Source organism: Lycorma delicatula, chromosome 10, assembly GCF_047948215.1.
Source record: "Lycorma delicatula isolate Av1 chromosome 10, ASM4794821v1, whole genome shotgun sequence".
Taxonomy (NCBI): Eukaryota; Metazoa; Arthropoda; class Insecta; order Hemiptera; family Fulgoridae; genus Lycorma; species Lycorma delicatula.
In genome coordinates this window covers 3,234,862-3,258,192 of record NC_134464.1, presented here as the reverse complement: position 1 = coordinate 3,258,192, position 23,331 = coordinate 3,234,862, and the positions used below count along the sequence as shown (strand labels likewise).

General features: G+C 34.4%; 1 protein-coding gene across 1 annotated transcript in view; it reads right to left on the bottom strand.

The window, feature by feature from the left end:
- The window catches only part of LOC142331549 (midasin), a 640,891-nt gene that overhangs the window by 141,262 nt on the left and 476,298 nt on the right, over positions 1-23,331 (bottom strand). The window lies entirely within an intron of this gene.

Here is a 23,331-nt window from a genome sequence, read left to right as displayed (position 1 = left end):
AGAAAATCTTTGAGCGATAATAAAAACAGACTCTCAAAAATGAATTGTACCGCAAAATTGACCTCATTAAAGCAATAATATCGGTATGATTTCACGATGAAGAAATAAAAAAAATTTGTAGTATTCTTGTTGAATCGATACCAAATCGTGTACGTGAAATAATTAACAATAAAGGAAAACATATTAACGGCTAAATATTCGCAAATTATACAGGTATGACCTTTTTTACATTAAATAACATTCGAGTTCGGATTAATGTTCGTTCTATACTGTATATATAGCTGGTTATGAATAATATACGTAGTATTAATGCGTGCGTAGCGTTCCCATATCGAAGGGCGATAATTCAACATCCGGCTGAATTATAATTTAACGCTAATAGCTGTTTGTTACAATTTTCGGCCTTTATTTTCTCGTTCAAATCTAATTACCAGTAACTTAAATATCCTACCCTGGCGACCCACATATATAACTGGCGAACTACAGGTACGCTCGCAACGGGCAGCTGCCCTTGGGCTCCCGATTTAAAAACCCGCAGTAGAGATGTATTTTGAGAACGTCGTTCGAATCAATCGACCGATAAACGTAATTGCAATAGTAAAATAATATTATTCCGCCCGTATGTCGGTAAAAGAAACCGGCAACGATGCCCCTTAACTTTTCTAAATTTTTCATAAAGCTTAAAAATTGAACCCTTTCCTCCCGTAAAGAAAATTACGATAATTTATTTTTAAAGTAACTGTAATTTGTACCGATTACAAAGTACCTGTTACTTTGCGATACAGTTACTTTGTGAAAGATAAATGACCGGGATTCGTACCCAGAACCTTCCGGACGAAAGGAAATTAGGCTATCGCTTCGCCACGGAGGTCGGTAAAATTATAATCGCGTTTACCGTTACCGCATTACTTACTTACGTAACGAAAAGTAAATTATAAAATTAATCAGACTCGATCCTGCGAGTGTAGTAAGCGAAACGGCACAGTAATAAACAAGCTTTCCATTTTAAACAAATCACATGAACGTGAATACTCAAACGAGCGCGCGCGCATACACTACAAACACAAACACGAGCGCGTATACTTCACTCCACCTTTCTGCTCCAAATGGACCGAATGAATAAGAAATACAGTACTACAATCTCTGTTTCTCATTCCATTAAACTATCCTTTTAGGAATGCTATTTAAAAGCGTTCGTAATTAAATTGGAATAAATAAGACGAGTAAAGACATGAAATTCGTATCGGCTGTACAAGCTTTAATATATGTTTTTTTAAGATCAAAAAAAGATTACAAAGTAAAACAAAACTAATTTAATAATAAAAACCGCAATCCGACTAGACATTTCGTTCACGACGTAAAAAAAATGTAAAAAAAAATAACAGAAATTAAGTTTTAATGCATATTGCATTTACGCATAATGTTCTCAAATTGAAGAGTGCTATATCTGTATTATAACATAATAATATAGCTAATTACAAAAATAACATTTTATTTTTCGAGTTTAACTGATTTCCCGAATAACAAAAAATAATCCGATGAGATTAAGTTTGGTTAAGAACCGAAAACAATTACGTAAAAATAATACAGCGCCAAGAGAAAACGTTAACAAAGAAGATCTTCAGAATCTTTTAAGATACCGTTATTTCTATCGTTACGGATAAGTTGCATCGACCTGCTCCTATATCCATCGTTTTCTCGACTTAACTATAACCTTTTCCGAACGATCTAAAGAACAAAAACGATAAAAATAAAAACGTTAAGTTTTAATGAATTTTTAATTAGATCTAACTTTCTCGTGCGGGAGGTAGGTAATCGAGGCCAGATCAACTCTTTCGGCTCCTCGACAGCGCCGATATTGTTTGTTTTTAATTATAACAAATTCTAGCGCGGTGTAATTAATATAAATAAATCGTAACGTATATAAACATACGTACTTGTATTTAAGTCGACGGTCGTAAATCGGTTCTTTATTTTAAAAAACGGATTAATAAGACATACGCAAGAGTTAGTCGCAGTCAATCGATAACCGAATGGTGATCGAGATATCGATCTAAAAAAAAAATTATCAATACATCCAAAAAACAATGAAAAAATACGCGAGCGATTAAATGAAGTCAACCGACAAAAACTCACTAAATGTTGCAGATATTTACCGAAATACGAAACAACGAAATCCCGTTCATCAGGAATAGAGAGCTTTTTGCTTCGTATCTTAGCTCGGATTCGTGTTAAAAATCGAACTGAAAATAAACAACATAAACGAGTTATTTAAAATAAATTATTCTGCGGCATAACAGGTTGTCGTCGGCCGTATAAATATTTATCAATTTTTGTATATACATTTTTGTAAATATACTTCATAAATATTTATATATATAATAAATTCAACGGCATCAGGAGTCAAAAATAAAACGTTTAAGATAGACTGTAGGGTTCCGTAGATTATCTCGCTTTATACATATTATTTATTTCGCTCGGTTAGAAAGAAGAAGCGTATTTATATCAAGGTGTTCATCTACAACCGGAGGGAATTTTGAGTATGCGGAACGAGAGAGATCTTGACGGATGTAATAGATTGTTTATTCCTTAAAGGAAAAAACTAGAAAACATTTTTCACCGGTAAAAAGACCGTATATAATATTTTTATATACAAAATTCCGGAGTAAATCTAGTAAAATAATTTTTCATTTTAGATTAATCAGGCGAAATAACCAGGCGTTCCTGCGGTCGAGCTTCGTACAAATAATACCGGAAAGAAACTCGCAATCGAGTTATTCGAACGTTATTTTTCTTAATATCGACGTTTATTACGGTTTTTACGCGACTGTATCCCGGACAAGTAAATTATAAAAACAGAACTTTTATCAGGAAAGGAACAAATTTTCTCTTTAAATTTACCTCGACAGGCGAACATTCTGGAATTACTTTAAGTAAACCCACAGCGTAGATTTCAATCGGAGGTTTCGATTTACGGTAAAATCACTCCGGACATATTCTTGCGCGTTTATGTAAAAAAGATATACGCGTAGAACGATTGAAATTTTCATTTAAAAGAAATTAATATTCAAATAAATGACGATATTAAAACGGTAAAGTTAAACGTTTTCAACATCAGAATTTTAAATTATTTATAACCGTAGCTTTTTTTATTTATTTTACTTTTCATATTCTAAGTAGGATTTTCGACGGCGAGAAAAATTTAAATGCACACGGTAAGGCTCGGAATTACATAAATTTTGTATTATAAAAAGACATACAAGTGTTTATCGAACAAACGACAGCGGATCGAAAATCTTTTTTTTTTATCGTGCGCTAGCATACTCGAGCGATAAAGTTAACGAATATAAAAGTGAAATTTTCATCCTTTCAATTTATTTTTATTTAAAACCGTAAATTTAAATATTTAAATATAGCTTATGAAACAAAGAAAGAAGATTATTTTTATCCGCACATATTAATAATAATCGTTAATATATTTGGTCGAGGTAATTTATAGGTAAGTTTACGGAAAAGTAAAAGATGATATGTAAAAAACAAAACGAATAAATTTTTAAACGGCCTGTTTTACCGTAAAATACCTGTACGTAATAGCGTAATTACGGTACCGTACGTGTACCGTAATTACCTGTTTTTTTTAAATATTAATGGAATACCATAATAACTGCGTAAAAAACAATTTAAGTGTAAATGAACACGTGGTTACCAGTCGGTTTACATAAACCGACTGTCAACCCGTTAAGAGAACCGAAGGAGAAATTCTGTAGCGGATCAACCAAAACTACCTTCGCTTTTAAACAAAGATTTAATTTTGATTACCCCTAAATTACGGGCGATGTCAATTGTCAATTCTTCTTATACCGGCGCCAAAGATTCGGAAAAAAGGTTCAGGAAATTTTAAGTGCCGCTTTATTATACTCAAAATTTAAAACGTTTAAACCTCAATTTCTAAGAATCTGTTCGTACGCCTTTCTTAAATTTTAATTTAGTAATAATCCGATAGAGAATTTTATTTTTTAGAAAATTTTTATCGCTTACGTATAATAGTTACGACAAAAATTATTAAATAATTCCTTTGCGGCTCGCTTTAAGTAACGTAACCGTAACGGTTGTAGGCGACGTGGCCGTTTCACGTTAACCTGACTCTAAAAAGAAGATATTCTTTAAAGTATGAACAACAAGAATCCTGCGCTCGGCTATTAAAATAAAAGACTACAAAAACTTTCATTAGGTACTTTCTCATGGCCTTCTTCGCTAAGCCGAATGTACTTCTGCGTATTAGCATGTCAAGCTCGAAATAATGTCGATTCAGCATTGAAAACTCCATTCAGCGAAACGACCGACTATAATGCGCATCATTGCAATCAGACAAAGCGACTTCCTCCGAAACACGCTTTTCCGTTTCTGATACGTTTTAAATCATCCGATCTATAATAAAGACTGCGGCTTTATTATTTAACGATAATGTGAAACAATAAAATTCTTAAACAGTAAAATTAATAAAATTCATAAAAAATATAACAAATAAAAAATTCGTATACGAAGAAAAGCTTGGCGCGTACGTTTAATAAATCTAGGCGACTTCCATAATAACTAATGGAAAAAACTTTACTCGCTTCAAAGCGCTCCACATTAAAATCGGTATAAAAGAATCGCAATACAAACGGATACGTATAATAAAACATATAAGTATATATGCAGAAAGTCCATATACTCTAAAACGTATTGAGCCTTCTGCGCACACGATAGCGTTAGCGTATTCTGGCAGAAATCGAGGAAGTCTGGCATGTAAGCAGTTATGACATCGACGACGACCTAAACATCCGTCACCAAACAGCGTTAAACAGTTTTGGAAAAGCTGAATAAAAAAAAGCTCGTCGTCTGGATGCCGCATGATCTCGCTCGGAAAAAATTACTCGATCGAATTTCTTTCTTCGAATCTCTACTAAACCGTAACGAAAGCGAACCGTTTGTGAAGCGGTTGATAGCGTGTGACGATAGTGCTAACGACCATTAGCGCTATTGCACCTAGCGATTCAAAAGTAACGGCCTGAACCGATCAACAGAAAGGGTGTAGTATACCACGCGGACAACGCCAGACCGCATTCATCTTTAAAGACCAATCAGAAATAAAGACGACTCGACCGGGAGGTTTTAATGCATCCACAAAAGAAATAAACTAGGGTCCGTAGAGCCCGAACATGGCACCGTCGGGTCCGGGCTATAAGAACGTGAATTATTTTCAAAAGAGTTCTACGAAATTTTTTGAACGGAAACCACATAAATTCTACGGCGACAGAATTACGGTGTTGGCGGAAAAATGGCAGAAGCCATCGATAAAAATGATGCGTATGCGGTTTCTAATGTTATTTTCCAATAACAATAATCGTATTCTTAATTTTGCCTTCCAAAGGCTCAATACGTTTTAGATAACCTAATACGTATATATATATATATATATATATATATATTGACTTTGTACAAAACTAAGGAAGGTGTCCAGATCGATCGAAAATATTATAAGATTTCGAATTCACGGACAATCATATTCTTATCGTCTTAATACCGCACCGTTATTTCCATGCGGACAACAGATTAATCATACGTACAGGTACGAAATGAGTCTTACACATGTTTACTCCACGGGAAACACTTCTTCCTTCCTGTGACATATATATTGGAACAAGTCCGGTAGAGCGGGACTGAGTAACGGATTCCAACCGATTATTGTGAAAGTAATATGAAGTATAATAGTTGCAGGAATCAAGAAAGGGACAACAAGGAGAACCCTTTTTGTAAAGAACAGGACCGTTTTACAATATCTTGTGTTATACTGCCCGCTGACAAACAATAAACCCTGAGAACAGACCGGGTTTGGAATTCACGGGAACAAAAACCTCGGTCGACTGTTCTCATACTTCGACTTGGATCCGGTCCGACAGGTAAAGAGGCTGACGGTATAAATAGCCGAGTAAGACCGCCTAAAAAAAAGAGTTCTATTAGAACAAGTCCGGGAGGCGTTACGGCGTCAGTCTCGCAAGGGCGGTTCTAAGAGGAGCTCAGCGAGGAGAGGCTGCGAGTTGTGTGTATTCGGCGGAATTCTGCGAACCGGTACAGCGACACGTTACGACGTCGGTCCGGCGAGAAGAGTCACAGGTGTGAGTCCTGAATCCGGTTCGATACGATAACGTGACGCCACGAGTAAATCCAAATATACAAGAAATATAAACGTATGAGCGAAAGAAATAATGCGATAGATTCATTCGTAAACCGACGGTACATAGCAAAGGCATTTGCAAGTGAACACTATACGATTGTTTGTTAATACGACTAGCGGTTTGAATTCTAGTTTTGTATTTATCTACCTGGAATAAATGCCGAACGATTATTTATTTTTAACTCTCTATCTTGTGTGTAATCTTTATTTATTATTAACTAATAACACTTGGTATTTGACGTGTAATATTTTGATTGTTATTCTTTGTTGATTACGCCCTGTTTTTACGTCACAGTTACTGTTTTGATTATGTATCATGTCATGTACTTTGTTATGTATTTTTATGTTTGATGTGATTTGTTATTGACATTTAATATTAATATCGTTTACTACTATTATCCTAATTATTATTGTATTTATCATCGTTATTATTAATATTGATCTGTATGTAATTTTGAAGATTTTAAGCCAATAAACTGTAATTAAATAAACATTCTAAACTGTCAATATTCTGATCGAGCCGCGGAACCACGCAATAATATATATATATATATAATATATATATATATATATATATATATATATATATATATATATATATATATATATATATATATAACTACGGTTCCTTCTGAATGGAGGAATAGAATATTACCGTGCTGTCGGTCACTGGATGCGATTACTTGGTGTTCATAAGTTTCTCCTTTGCAAAAAACAACGCGTCAATTATCTTATAGTTGGTATTAATATGCATTGTAGAGTTGAGAATTGTTACAGCGTTTAAAATTTTCGATCGTAACATCATCCATTCCATCACAGACTTGCTAGACATTTCCTGGTCAGCCACACGTGAATCGGCTTCTATGACAATATCAAACAGAATATCTAATAACGCAATAATTTTTTCACGACTTTTTTATCGCATATTTCGTAAACGATAAATAAAAGAGATTACGGTTAAAACTAAACGAAGATTAGCGGAGTGTAAAGACGTCGAAATGAGGGAAAATAAATCAATTTGATTTAAATTTGCCATTTAAAAATGGCAAACGAGAACCAAACACAACTTCAAGATAGTTCTAAAAAAAAAGAAAAAAAATATATATATATAAGATAATAAAACGTGCAGTGTAGAATATTTAATATATGGCTGAAGACAAAAATCAAACGATAACATACATCACCCGTAAGAACTATTCTACCGTATAAGATTTAATTGCGATTCGATAAGCATAAAGGCCTATATCACAAGTGACGCGATTAAACATTTGTTAAGACCGAAACTTGAAAGCGTGTAAGACTGTTAAATAGGCCAAAGACCTGTCATTAGTCCCTCGGTCTGCTCTTTTTGCACGACTAACCCCGTTAACAACTACACTACTCTCACCCCTCTAGTTAAACTCCTAGTTGCTATCCCCGTTCCTTTGAATTTCTCTTCGGTACTAATTGCGCTTCCCTTTTTCTCGTATTCTTTATTATCTAAATTAAGAAGATTCTCGTAGTGAAATAAATACAAGAGGTTCGCCAAATTAATTCACGGGTTGCGATAAGGCAACGACTTCAGGTACACGTCAGAGATTGGGAGTTCAAATCGATAGAGAAAAATTAAAAACGTTTTTCTTCATTCGGTTAGTCTTTCCAAGAACGCTTTATGGATCTGCTTTCAGCAGTTTCCATAAAAAATTTCTTCAAATGATTTTTGTTGGCCTTTACGAAGATAAAACAAAATTTTACATCAAATCGTATCGGGACGGCGATTAAGATGTACCCTTGTTTATTTTTTTGAAAAGTCACCACCGAAATTACGTTTAACAAATAAAATCTTTCCGATAAATAAGCACGATGCGTCGGTTTGTTTGCAGTATGTGTTCGCGTTTTTATTTCGTCACCGAAGCAACAGAAATACAATTAAGTAAAATTATACTAATCTTTTTTTTCTTTAATGAATATCAGTAAAATAATTAATATTCTCACAAACACGAGGATACGAACGCGTTGAGGGCCTAGGAGGCGAAGCCCCTGACCGGCTAGTATACTTATAAAAAATAAGCGAACATTTCCATAAAACATTTCAATTAATAACTTCAGAATTAATTAGTTAATTTAGATTTAAAAATAAGACTACTCGGTACAAATTACGTACAACGATCTGATCTTTTAAACAATTTCAAGTACTTATCACAATTAAGCGCGGGTTTTCTCTTTATTTTACTTTGAAAAAATAATAAACGGTTTCAAAGCAGCTTTCCGGTATTTTAACAGCTGGAGTATACGATTCTAAAAGATCATTTTTTTTATTTTTATCTTTTCTTTTTGAAAAACGGTTGCAGAATATTACAATAAACGAGTAAAACGATTCGATCAAAAAACTACACGGTAAAATAAATAAGTTTATTTTCTGAAAACCACATACGATATAAAAGATAGATTGAGAGCTTTAACTGTAGACGATTTTAGCCTCTCTAAAGTAATAGGTCCCGAGCCATTGCGGCATCCTAGAGAACGATCGAGCCGGAGGCTGCCAACAGAGCGGGAACAAACGCCCTCCGATTGGAATTAAAGTGTGAGAACGACTTCACAAAGGCAGTCCCTGTCAAACTACGTACTCGATTGAAAAAGTTCTGGCCGCGGTCCTCCCAGGCGTTACGTGGAATCCGGGAGAAGGGATTCCACGGTTTCCAATGTTTCTCTTCGAGAAATCTTTTATCCTAAACAACAGAAGAGAACAAATGGGACTGAAGATCGGGCACACAAAGCTAACTCACGCCCCCTTGCTTGGTTCTCGATGTAAAACGGTCCGTAAACCGCTTACTCGGCAGATCGCCCGACGTTCGGGACCGATCGTCTCGATTAAACCCGGGTTAAGATGCGAAGGTTTTGTTCGACCGGAAGAAATATATCAAAAGACTTTTGCGATATCTCTGTGTTAGCGGGATGATGAACTCGGTTTAGCGGTTTTGTTTACGACAACGATACGACAAAACATAAATTACGAATAAATGTATTAAAGTTCAAAAAGAAAAGAAAGAACCTGTTGTATCTCAACGTACGAGATATCGATGTAAGCCGACTATCGAATCGAGGATTGGAGCGATGATGCGGACAGTTTTAACGATATACCTTTCAACGTTCATTTTTTGTAATCGTTCATAAAATATTGTTCTATAATTTGAAAACGCCTGTGTTTATTTAATTAGACATAACAGAAATTTATAACGCAAAAAGATATTATTCGTTTATATACGTACTCGATGGAATAAATGTTTTCTGTACTCGGATTAGTACGATCTGTATGATTTTATTATTCATTTATTTTTTTTTTTGAACAGGGAGCATTAAGAACACAAACATCGGTATCAGTACTTCATATGAATTAAAACAATTATTATTTTACGTTAATGAGCAAACAACCAAGAAATGTTGTCATTGCTTGAACAACACGATGAGAATTAAACAGAGTTTAACTTTAAAAACTAAGAAACCCAGAAACCCCCCCCCCCAAAATGTTTGCAGGTAACATCGTACATAAGCAAATATATTTAATTCCAAAGGGGTTATAAATGTCGACATACATGGCGAAGCGGTAGCGTACACTCGATAAATAAAAAGTAACCGAAGGGTAATTTTTAAATTCTAGACCCTGAATCGAATAAATAAATATGATCCCGCAGAAATAAAAAACCTAATAAATGAAAATTGAAACGATAAAATTCAGAATTAGAATCTTAAAAATGAATGCCGGATTTGATTAACCTAGTTTCCAATTACCTGCAGCGCATTCAGTTCAAATTAACTGAAATTAACAGAACTTTATTTTTTGATTTAAAAATTTCTATTTTAGTTACTTTTTTTATAATTCACAACGATATTTTTACGAAATAAATCGTAAATTAAGATTTTAAGAAACCAATCGTGATACAAATCGGAACGTAAAACAACATCATTCTAAAAATAAAATAACAAATATTCAACGCGTTTTTTTTCTTTTTAGAGCAAAAAGGCAGAAAAATCTGGGATAATCTTCGTTACGATATATTCGAGGCTTACTCGGCAAAATGCAAAATAAATAAATCTACGTGGTTGTCTGGGTAGTCAGAATATTGTCGTGGTATACCCGCTAGACCTAAGACGTGTTGTCGAAAAAAGGTTAAATTTACTCCTATGAACGCGGTAGAGAATTGAATTTTTAATCGCTTTTTGTTTATTCTTATCCCTGTTATTAGTAAAAATCAACGAACGATTCTTCATTCGTTGATTTTGCCTTCATCACCGAGGGGAAAATATACAGCCGCACAACAAACCAAGCCCGCCGAAGTGCGGGTAATATTTAGCCCTAAAAGTAATACGGCTTTTTACTGAACAACAGTTCTTTACGACAAAGTAATTCTGACCTGTACCTTTTATGTATCTCAGATGCTTAACTAATGTCAAAAACATTAAAAAAAAAAACAAGCACAACAGCGTAAACTATCCAAAAACAATGTAATAAATAACTACTTCAAAAAATCACTTGCAATAAAACCTATTCTAAAAAAATTAACCGTTTAATTATATTAACTAGTTAAAAATTTACTATTTAATAATAAATTCACATACTAATGAAAAGTTTATAATTTTCTAATAAAAAATAATTTTTATAAAGCCGGTAAAAACTTTTTTTAAAAAGTAAATATGATATATTACATCGAACGACGGAGATCCTAAAAGCAACAAGAATTTTTACATAATTCATATAACTTTTTTTAAATATTTAAATTTTAAATACAGACTACATAGAATAAATTTATAATATACAACGTTGATTCATGATAAATGTAAACGTACATTTTGAAATGTATTATTACAATAACTAGAAAAAAAATCTGTTAGCCAGAAGCTAAAAATGACAAGTAAAAACCGTAAAAAAAAAAGGTTAGGATAGATGATAATGTTGTTCCCGTCTGCATGTTTAACCGAATCGCAACACATGTTCCCCTATCTTTTCTCAAAGTAATACGTACATAATATACATGTAAAAATATATACAAGAACCCACCGCCTCCTTTATAAGATTCATAGTGAATAATTCATAATAGAGAGGCAGGCATTTTAGTTACTTTTTATCTGAACGTATCCGAACAAGGATATCGCTGTTCGTTATTTTCTTTCCTTTTTGAATCGTAAATATAAATACGAATTTCAATACTTCGCCTTCCGATTTTGCATTTATTCTTTATAACCGGCTAATCGTACAGCATATTGCACATCGTGAAGCCCGACTTCAGAAAATCGAATCTAATCGGTGAAAAAAAAAAGACGTTGCGATAAATATTTCCTTGCGAAAAAGCTTCTTTTCTAAATCTAAACTTAAAACTTACGCAGATGATGCGGCGTAAAAAAAATATGTACGATATAAAAAAATTCTTTACAGTATAGGCAGGTAGGTAGAAATTCTCGCAAATCGAGTAAACGACAGAAAAGAAATCATTACTTTCAAACCAAACGACGACACAAGTAATTTCGTGTAACGCAGCATATTTTGACACGCAGCATATTTTGACCACCGCAGCCGGGTAAATGATTTTCGTCCGAATAAATTTTTCGCGTTGTTCACCCGTAATTATTTTAACGAACGATCGATTTCAAATTAGTTTAACCAAAACGATTTGGGATTTACTATTTTATATCGAAAATCTTGTAACGCTTTTGAATTAATTATTCGAGCAATAAGAGAGGCCGGTAAACATCTTGTGCACGCACGCGTGCGTGCCGACATTGTCATCCAGAATTTTTTAAATGTTAATTTTTAACATTACCCGATAACATAATTCGCGATTCCGCAAAAATACTATCGGTTGAGGGCTACGAAGCAGGTCCAAAGAAGCGTAAAACGAAGGCGAAAGCCGAGTAAAATTATAGGTTGAAATCTCTAACGGGGCATTTGCATCTGTGATATTCTGACAAGACGCCTAGCCGAGGCTCAATAAGGTTAGTGTCTGAGGGTCGATTAGACGACCTCCGGTTACGTCCGTCAGGTCTAAGAACGAAGGGCGTAATGTGGCGCTGTAATCGCCATAGGCGAGTGTCTTTTCCCTAGGGGGTCGATATACACTTATACTCTTACAAAACATTATAAAATATATTACACTTATAAAATATTGCAATAATAAAGAAACATCAGCTTTTGTTTTAGAGAAAAATGTTCGGGAAGTCGAACACTAGGATACGAAATTAAGAATAAAAATAAATTTTTATTACAAGAGATTTTAAAATTCATTCTTTAATCCTTTTAGTTAAATTACCAATAACAAAAAGATGCCGGCATGGAAATATTTGAGTAAAACGAACTAAAATTTGTAAAGTGATTGTTGTAAAAGAAAATTAGAAAAAATCAACAGCAAGTAAGCTCTCAATAAATGAAACAATTACTATTTTCTCCATAAAAAAAAAAAAAAAAAAAAAAAAAAAAAAAAAAAACTACTAAATCGATGAACGAAATCATACGTGTAAAATAATAACATTTCTGTTTTTTTAGATATTTCTTACAAATTTGCCTATCCTGCTTCGTATTTTTAACACTGCATACACGAATAACAATCTCCATTATCTGCTGCGTTAAATTTTGCAATTATTTATTAACACATGCATATCAGTAATAGAAACAATAATTAATAAGCACAGTTTTCCTTTAAGTAAGTTTCACAACCGACGTGTTCCGATTACTATAGTAATATATGGTATTAATGCCGCATATTAAAAGTAAATATACCCAATCGACCCCTGATGCAAAATTTTTATTAAAATACAATATAAAAACATTAAAAGAACACATAAACGGGTTTATCAGATTTTCAATGACGTAAAAACGTTTGCAAAACTTAAATTAATTTAAATGTATATAATGCCGATTAAATGTATTAATAAAAAGTAAAATTTAATCGATTCTATAAAACAAAAAAAGAAACCGAATTAAAATCAATAAATATATTCGTCGATTATATTAATTATAAAAAATATTCAGTGCGGTTAATGTTTTTATTTATAAAATTAACGTAAATTATATCGAAGTATTGAGCGGGTAAAAGCTAAAATCATGTAACACTAATGACAAAAACGAATTTTATTTATAAATGAGCATCCCCCATCCTTTTCCTTATGCTCTCAGATCAAAAATAAAATAGAATGGAAATTTACTACAATCACAAAGCGTTGCGATTAAACAAAAATATCTACGTTTTGCATATAAATATATCTATACCGCTTAACGTTTTTAAATAAGAAATGCACGCTAAAGAGCACGGATATGAGTAGTTGTCATAGAAACGCGTACCTAGAAAACAATTTGTATTAACAGCTGTCGTAGTAACTAGGTCGCTGTGTGTAGCTGCAGGTTAGCCGGCCTCCGTGGCGCGAGTGGTAGCGTCTCGGCCTTTCACCCGGAGGTCCCGGGTTCGAATCCCGGTCAGGCATGGCATTTTTCCCACACGCTACAAATCATTCATCTCATCCTCTGTACAGTAATGCTTAACTGCGGCTTTACTGCCATAGAAACGACTGAGTAGCTGTCGTAACGTGCAACGCTCAATCGTTACATTTAGGAAGCTAGAGCACAGCGCCAACACCGCGACTTTGCATAATACAAACTTCTTTTATTAAAAATACTTTAGCGTCTTATATACGTTAAAATTAGAAGTTTTCTGTTATTTATTATTCCTAAATTAACAGTTCTATATTTCCGCAATCGACATTATTAAGGAATCTTACACGTTAATATTTCATACGACAAATAAAAATGTACATCGCTTTAGATAATTTTATTTCTTAAACGACCATTATTTTTAAGGTTTATTTTATCCAACACGACTCCGGTTGTTCTGTTTTTATTTCACTTAGCATTTCGTTTATACGAAAACCGTGACCAAAAATGATAAATGTCCGCGCTTAACTATTTAAGGGGAATAAACTAATATAGTATGATTATTGAGTTTTCAGCGGCTACGTATTTTACTAACTGGAAAACGTTCGTAAAAACGTAAATGAATTGTAAACGTAAAGTTCGTTTCGACAAAAATTGTAAAATTTGCAAAAACAGTCTTAAAATACTAAACAATTCTAGTACGCTAAAAATCATGCAGAAAATTTTATTTTTTCCGCATAGAACAATACTAAAACGATAACGAACAGTTTATAAATTAAAAAAAAATACCGATATTCTAATGCAAAGAGTTGTATTACAAAAATTTAGTCGAGGCAGAAAAATTGCTTTCTCTAATATATAGGAGAAAAATTAAGTTTAGGCCTACCGTTAATATTATATAAGCGCAGAAAGACTTACGTATATGTAAGAATTATGTAAAGAAATTATTCCACTCTGAGTGTAACATTTTGAGATACGGGGCCTGCGATTACCCCATCCTAAAATATAAACTAACTGTAAACCGTTCATTCAGACAGCCGCTAAAATTCGAACAAACGTATCTGCTACAAGAGAATCGTTTTACGTTTGTCGCATTTAAACCTAAGTACGTATTTACGTGTTAACTTAAGAAAACTATATACATCAAACGACCCGATTTGTTTTTATCGCCGCGTAATATTTAAACACGCCTTAGGTGTATTTAGATATAAAATATCGCTCGCAAATTATATAAATAAAATTACGAGCATACGTTTCCGACAACCGTTTACACTTTGCATCATCTATATATTTAAAATAACACGCAAGCGATTCATAATCAACACTCAGCAAAAACTACTGAAGACAAATCGGTATAAACGTTCTTTTTACGGCGTAAGTGCACACTGAGAAAGGATTCTCTCTAGAAAGATAATTATAGAATGAAAAGCCTGATTTGCCTCTATAACAACATTAATTTTGTACTCTCTTAAATTAATATAAATAATTCTGTTCAGCGTGTTTTATTTGGTCTTTTAGCTCGTAAAGCTCAGGATTTGACCGCTTTCTTTTTACTTTCGGTCTTCTTCGTATAATTGAAATTCCATAATCACTGCGCATCTTTCTTGCGCATTCAGAACGCCAACGCAATACACCTTAAATTAATATTACGCCGAAGAGTTACCCCGAGACCAAGCAGACGCTACCTGTGGGCGAGATAAGAACCGATGGGAGCGGCTGATAACAGAACGGATGTCTTGCTGATAACTGGCGCGCGATGAATAAATCGAGTGGATAACAAACATTCCTTTCTATTAGGTCTATTCCGAGTCGTTAAACCGGTTCGTTTATATTTTTATTCGTGAACTACATAAGGCCTACTTCAATTCTATCTTTCTATCTTCTATCGGTCACATTTATTTTAAACTTTTAGTCTGATAAAATTTAATATTTTATACCCGGTAAAAACGACTTAAAAGTAGAGAAAACTGCAACTGCCAAGCCTTGTTATATTTAGTGAACGCATACAGGCATTATAGAATACTAAAAACCGGTGACATCTCCTGGCCCCGCTCGGGAAGGAACTGCGGTGCCTCAAAGAAAAGATGCAAATTCAGCAGCGTTAGCGAATAATTGTAAACACATTGGCCCTCACCCTGCCGCCCTCCGGTCTCTCTCACCTGTTGTTTCGCCTGCTCCCATCAAACACGCATACAGCATCGCCCTCTAGTCGCCAATTATTGTTGACCTGCGTCACCAACCGCCACGAGCCGTTCTTAGTATGCCGCGACTCCCGCGCGGCCGCCCGTTTCACGTCGACCGTTGCCGGCCGTCCCAACGAAACCGTATCTCGCGTTCTCTGGCTCGCCTCTCGATCTATCACCTACAGTTACATCGATAAAAAGTTATCGTCTAGTTTAGAATCTTAACGACAGTACGATGAAAATTACGAATAGATTTCGATCCTATAAAAGTATTTAAAACAAAAAAATAATTTAGAAAACTATAAACCCATCGATAATTCTAAGAAATGCGACAGTTTTATATGTTTAACGTGTAAGTGACATAAACGGAAAACCTCTTTACGTTTCATAAATTTTAAATCTATCGTAAGTAAAGCGAAGTTAAATAAAAGAAAAAAAATAAGAGGGAACGAAAAAACACTAATTAAAACGGGTCTGGATAAGATCCAGGAAGAGAACTAAAAGAAACAGTGTTAGACAGAGAGCGATCGGCGAGGGAAAAGGAAAAAGAGAGAAAGAAAGGGCTTAAAATAAAAATCAGACGTGGAGTTTCTTAACTCCCAGTTAAAAGTAAAAAGGGTTCTCTCTCTCTAGTAGACAAATAATTAATACTTCTTTTTAAATCAAGTTTTTTACGATTTATTTTTCATTAAAGAAATAATAGCGTATTTCCTGTTCAAGAACAATAACCTAATTTTTGTTTTCATAATAGTCATACCCCCGCCAACCTTCTTCCTCCAAAAAATTGCACTCGTAACATTTTTCAAAATAAATTTGTAAAACGAGGACAACGATAGCATCACAAATTTATCAAAATCGCAGAACGAATCCGAGTACGGAGAGAGATTTACAATAACCGATAATAGTTCGTATATATTTCCTAAACAGACACCGACAACGCAGACAGTTACGGTCAGAAAAAGTTTTCTACGGTGAAATTCATACAAAATTACATAAATAACGAATCGAACCGGGTAAAAAACTATGTAACACCGATCGATGAAATTAAAAATTAAAATTGTCCGATATAATGTAAACAACTGTCGGGTGGACATCGTAACAAAACACATGTTCAATCGATTTTTATTATTAAAAATCTGATGTGGATACCCCACGACTTCCTTTACGCCTATTAAATTACTTATACATATTTTTTGCCGGACTTCATTTAAACTTGTTTCATTTGAAGGTGAGATACGATCCTCCAATTCTTTAATAAAGTCGACAGTTACACAACTGCAATGTGGTGGATACCACGCTACATCGCATTTTTTGTTGTGTCCGTATCAGCATTTTATATTAGTTTATATATTAATTTTCTTTCACGTCACTCAAGTAGATATGTGGTGTACGTGAGCAAATGTCGGTTCCGTAACCACGGAGAAATCGGTTCGAATTCGACTTCATTTACATATATTTTTTTAAACTTTTTTTTTAAATTTAAATATATTTATTTATTAATAACTATTAACCTCTGTAAAAATGTATGAATTAAATTGAAAAGTAAATAAAATTTTATTTCACTAATGACATATGATTTTTTTTATTGAATTATTACTTATCGTTAATGTTTTTCCCTCTCTATGAATAATGAGACCTTGCCGATGGTGAAGGGGAGGGGCTTGAGTGGTCAGTGAAACAGAGTAGCTGGACCGAAGGTGAACCATATAGGAGAGGTATCTGTCGAGAGCCAAACTAAGGATGATTCCTGAAAGAGGGCAGCAGCTCGTTCAGGGCGTAGGTCAGGAGGTCTTAAACGGCCATATCAACAACACTCGATCTTCTGAATACTAGGAAGCTGAAAGCGATGGAAAACTACAGCTGCTTTTTTTCCAAGAAAATGTAATTGTAGTAACAAAGGTGGAGACGCCTTCCTTGGTAAAATATTCCGGAGGTAAACTAGTCCCCCGTTCTGATCTCCGAGTGGGGAATACTAAGGAAGGGGTCACCAAATTAAAAAATAACATTCTACGAGTCGGAGCGTAGAATGTTACAAGTCTGTAAAAGGTCGGTAGGTTACAAAATTTAAAGAGGGAAATGTATAGATTAAATGTGGCGGTAGTACGAATTAGCGAGGTTCGATGGGTAGAGGAAAACGACTTTCGGTCAGGTGATTTTAGAATAATTAACACAGCTTCAAATAAAGGGCAGGCAGGAGTAGGTATCGTAATTAACAAGGTAGGAAAGAGAGTAGAGTATTTAAAAATACACAGCGACAGAATCATTGTAATAAGGATAAAATAAAAACCTAAGCCGACAACGATTGTTAACGTCTATACGCCTACAAGCGCCCATGATGACGATGAGGTAGAGTGTGTATACAAAGAGATTGATGAAGCAATTAAACGCATAAAAGGGGATAAAAATTTAATAATAGTTGGAAATCGGAATGCAAGCGTCGGAATAAGCAACGAAGGAAATATTGTAGGTGAATACGGGCCGGGCAAAAGGAACGAAAGAGAGGACCGACTTATAGATTTTTGCAAGAAGTATTACCAACAACCGGTTTAAAAATCATAATACAAGAATATACAAATGGAAAAAGTCAGGTGATACTGCAAGGTATCAGGTAGATTATATCACGGTTAGGCAAAGATATAGAAATCAACTCGTCGACGGCAAAGCTTACCCTCGAGCAGATATCGATAACGACCGTAATTCAGTGATAATGAAATGTAGATTGGGATTTAAAAACCTGAAGAAAATATATCAGATGAATCGGTGGAATTTAGAGAAGCTTGAGAAAGAAGAGGTAAAGAAGATTTTTGAGAAGGACTTCGCAAGAGGTCTGAGTAAAAAAGATAGGCGGAACAAAGAGAAAACCTTGGATATCAGAGGTTATATTGCAGCCGATGGATGAACGTAGAAAATATAAGAACGCTAACGATGAAGTAAGTAAAAGGAACTTTCGGCAATTAAGAAATACTAAACTTTTATTAAACGTAACTTATTTCGTAAAGAAATTCCAAAACTGTTATTTATACTTAGATCCGTATTTTAGCAATCGTTTGGAAATATATGAAGAAATTAAATTATTTAAAAAAAAATATATAATACATATATAAGCTTTTAAAATGTACGTCGTGTAACTGCTAAGCTTTCAATTTTTGTTTTATTTTTAAATACAGCCATTTTCCAATACTTTGTAAATGTTATTAGAATACATTCTATTATTTTATTTTATTTATATAATATTAATTTATTCCATTACATCTGCCGATTATGATCGTTCAACAAAAGGCGCAACCGATTATTAGTTTTTCATTTTTTGTGAAATAATTCACGAGGCGTTTCTTATTACTACTTTACCCGTTTCTTTGCGTTCGTTTATAATTTACTTATCGTTTATTAACTCGATATTTATTAGTGTATTCCAGTATTTAAGCGGAAAGGAAAATAACTGAAATTAGAGGATACGACTTCAGTACGAGTATTTTTCGTCGTAGACAAAGCGATTGTGAAAAAAGAATAATCTTGAATAAGCAAAGATAACGCTACACTAGAAACCGGTTAAACTTAAAGTAAACAAAAACAAAGAAGGTTAGTTAACAATATATTTTCTCATTATTAATTTTTATACGGAAACACGAGCAAACCGAACCTACAGCAAGGAATATTTTATTTTCATCTACGTACGTAAGAATATAATTTCTTTTATTTGTATTTTAATACAAACGTTTGCTAAACTTTCTTCATTAACTGACTACGCTAAAAAAAATCAAGGATCACTCCTTTAATGAATCTATAATCAAAAACCTTTTTTAAATTTATTATTAAAAAAATATATATTTTTTTTTACTTCTAAACTTTCCTATTAAATGCGAAAAGTTATAGTAATAAATAAATAAAATTCAATAGAAACTGGGAAAGCGTTCGACTATTACCAGAGTCGGCGGTAATGAAATGAATTTTCTGCGGCTGACCTATAACAACAATCAATGTATACACAGGAAAATCACGTAGACTGCATCTGACACCGCTAATTTAAACTTCAATATCACTACAAAATCAATTAAAAGTGTTAGTATTTTTTTGGAGTATCAACAATAAAAATTAAAAAAACCAATAAATATTTTTCAGGAAAAAATACAAGTAAAATCCAACTAAAGTATGATGAGATATGCTGTCAAGAGAGAAGATACCCGATGAAATTTTTTTAAATATTTTCTTGTTCTTAATTACTTCGTAGAAAAATAAAAACTATATATATATGTTAATAAAAAAAATTTTTACTTAAATCGCCAATTGTAGGGAAAATCAGCAATATTTCTGCCTCTAATCGAACTAGCCTTATAATTTTTATGGTGAATACTCTTTATTGTCATTATAGTTACAAAAAATTCTTGACAAATCTTAACAGGACGATTTATTTTTTTTTGAACTTAACAATTTTTTCGTTAATCGACTTTAATAAGCCACTCATCGGATAAAGAATTTCTGAAGTTAATAGCGGAGTTATTACACAAGTTGTGGTTTTCTTTCAAATCGGTCCTGGACTACCAATACCGTCCGACAATCGACGGGAAGAATTTTGGCCACGCAGTAGTAGTATTGCAAATGAATAAATAATATTTCTTTTTTTATCCCTTACTCCCCTTCGCCGGACCCGCAATTAAGCATAGGAAAGCACAAGGAGTGTCCTTTCTATTCTAACAGCCCTTTCCACCTACCATCTATACGTCCGGCATGGCAGGTCGGATCTTGTATTTGGTTTTTTCTTTTTTTATACCCTTATAGTTCACCTAAGCGGAGGAGTGTTATCCTTTTCCTCCAAGTTTCCCACCAGGGGTTTCTAATCCGTCATCGATAACAGCTAATCTCGGCGAACCGTCCCTCCGGATCGAAGCTGCCCTCCCTATCTGACTTCAATTACCTAGGTTGTGCTACCCCCTCGCGTCATCGTCATTCTTTTCCTTCCTCTTTAGTATTTGTGATGTAGTCCTTCACGACAAAATATTTCAATTCACTACATTCAATTCATAATCGAGACTAACGTATCCGCAGATAATGGCCCCGTAACTCTCTCACAATGTTGTCTTTGTACATCCCATTGTGAACAATAGCAAATAATATGTTCCGGTTCATCGTGCTCACCGCAACATAGACGATCGGGATCTGCTGCCCTCTTCCTACTGTGGAGATACTCACTAAAAGGCAATGCCCGATTAAAAATTGTACGAACCAAAAATAAAGCTCTCCATGAGAACGCTCCGCCCACGGTTTTATCTTTTTAATCGATCCATCGATCGGCTGCTGCCAGATCCCATCTCTCTTATCGTTCTTGGAAAAGTATTCTTTCTGACACTTCTCTGTCGACTCCCTTTGTTACTCTACTCTTCGTTCTCGCCAATTGTCGAATAGGTGGAGATTCAGCAACCACCAAAACAGCCTCTGTCGATACCGAAGAAAAGGCTGATACCGTTCGCAGTGCAATTCTGCGTCGTACACTTTCTAATGTTCTTCTATAAGCCTAGACTTCTAGCGCTTTTTTCCTGACAACAACACCATAAAGAAGTACGGAATTTATTACACTAGTATATAATTTCCACTTAGATGTTCTAGGACCAACTACGTTGCCCGTCGACAGGCTTACTGCTTTGACCGTTCGTTCTGCTTTCTCCGTCGTCTCTCGTACATGCGTAGCAAAAGACCGTCTACGGTCAAGTCATATTCCTAAATGTTTTGCAGACTCTGTCTGCGGTATAACATGTCCATTCACCGATATTCGCAAGGGAGGGAATGGACGCCTGCCGGTCATGAAAACTACCCGAGTTTAACATAATTCTAGTCCTTTCGTCTTCATCCATCTCTTTCATCCTCACTCATGTCGTGCTAAATTATAATCGAACGTAGCAGTACTGTAAATGAAAAAAGTAATAATTAAAGTAAATTATTAACGGCAATGTCGATCGTAAGTGACCGACGAAGGTTTAACCGGGTATCAAGAATATACTTAACGTTAGCGATATCGTAAACTAGATTCCAGAATCGACGTATGATCATTAAACGACGATCCTCGAGGAGGCGATTTCAATATATCCTCGTTCTTTATCTACATCGCATTATTTAAAAATAAAATGTCTAAAAAAAAAGCGATACAAAATAATTTTATCAAAACTCAACGTTAGTTTATATAAGTTCACAAAAAGTTTAGCCGCTGCTAAGTAGATGAAAACGGTGGGTGGCATCAGGAGCGGCGGCAGACATTATATTTACAGTTTGAAAATCGAAGCGTCCCTCACCGTACGTTACCGACGCATTTGTCTAATAAAAATTGCAGCCCCCATTTTTAAAACGCAAATACATAGATTAGTAACGTAAAATACAAATAACGTAATCGTTAAATAACGATTAGTAACGTAACAAACAAATAAATATGTTTGTATAATAAACTGATATCGATAAGTTACTACAGTTAAGGTAGTCGATTAAAAGATCTGCTATTCAGTATCGGTCGGTAATGCGATTATCATTTCGTTATAAGAATCTGTTATTTACCTACTAATGAAAAGAATACGATAAAATTATTTCAGGGCGCGAGGATACTTCCATTTAAAACATTAGAAACGTGCAGGAACGGACAAGAAATGAATACGACGAATCGGAATTGAAAGTGTCGAAAGTCTTTGAAACTGAAACTGATTTACGGGATACGGATCGATGTTGTACGATCAAAGATCCGAGAAAAATTGTCGAGACCGTCAAATCACTATAAAATCACGTCGGCAGTGTGCATTTACAAAAAAGGTGGCTGTCTCAAGATAAACGAGATTTTCATTCAAAGCTTTTCGGATCGGTCGACACCGATTTTGATGAACGCCATATAAAAGCAAACATTCGAGAACGGACGAATAAATACTCAGATTTAAGACCCTTGTATAAAACAAAGAAAATCGAAGAACTCTGTTCGATCCTGAAACGATTAATCGTAAATATAATTTCGTACGACAGCGGACAGATGTTCACACCCCAAACGGTCGAGAAGTATCCTTAATCGATTGAAATCGGGAAACGGTTCGATAACAAGCATCGCAGGACTGCCGCATAGTTCTCACAAGATTCACCTGAACGGTTAACCGAATTCAGGCGGCACGGTCTGACCGATAAATGCGATCCGTTTCGATCGATAAGGTCTGCGATAAAAGAAACCAGGTCTCCAGGTATAAATATGCGACAACGAATAATAAGGAAGTCGATCGAATTCCGAAAAAAAAAAATATTTAAGCGACAAAAGATATACGAAAAGTTTTAAACGCTACGTTCATAATTCATAATTAAGGAAGCTTTCATGACCATCGAAAGGAAAATGAAGATGTTAAAACGCACTCGCTAACTTTTACATCCTTCCTCGTTTATAAAATAAAACAGGAAAAGAACACAAATTAAACTGCGATATCAGACAGCAGTAAAGAAACTATTACGTTATGGCAGGACAGAAAATAAAATAAAACTGTTTACTAATAGTAATATTTACTACAACCAAAAAAAGGGGCAAA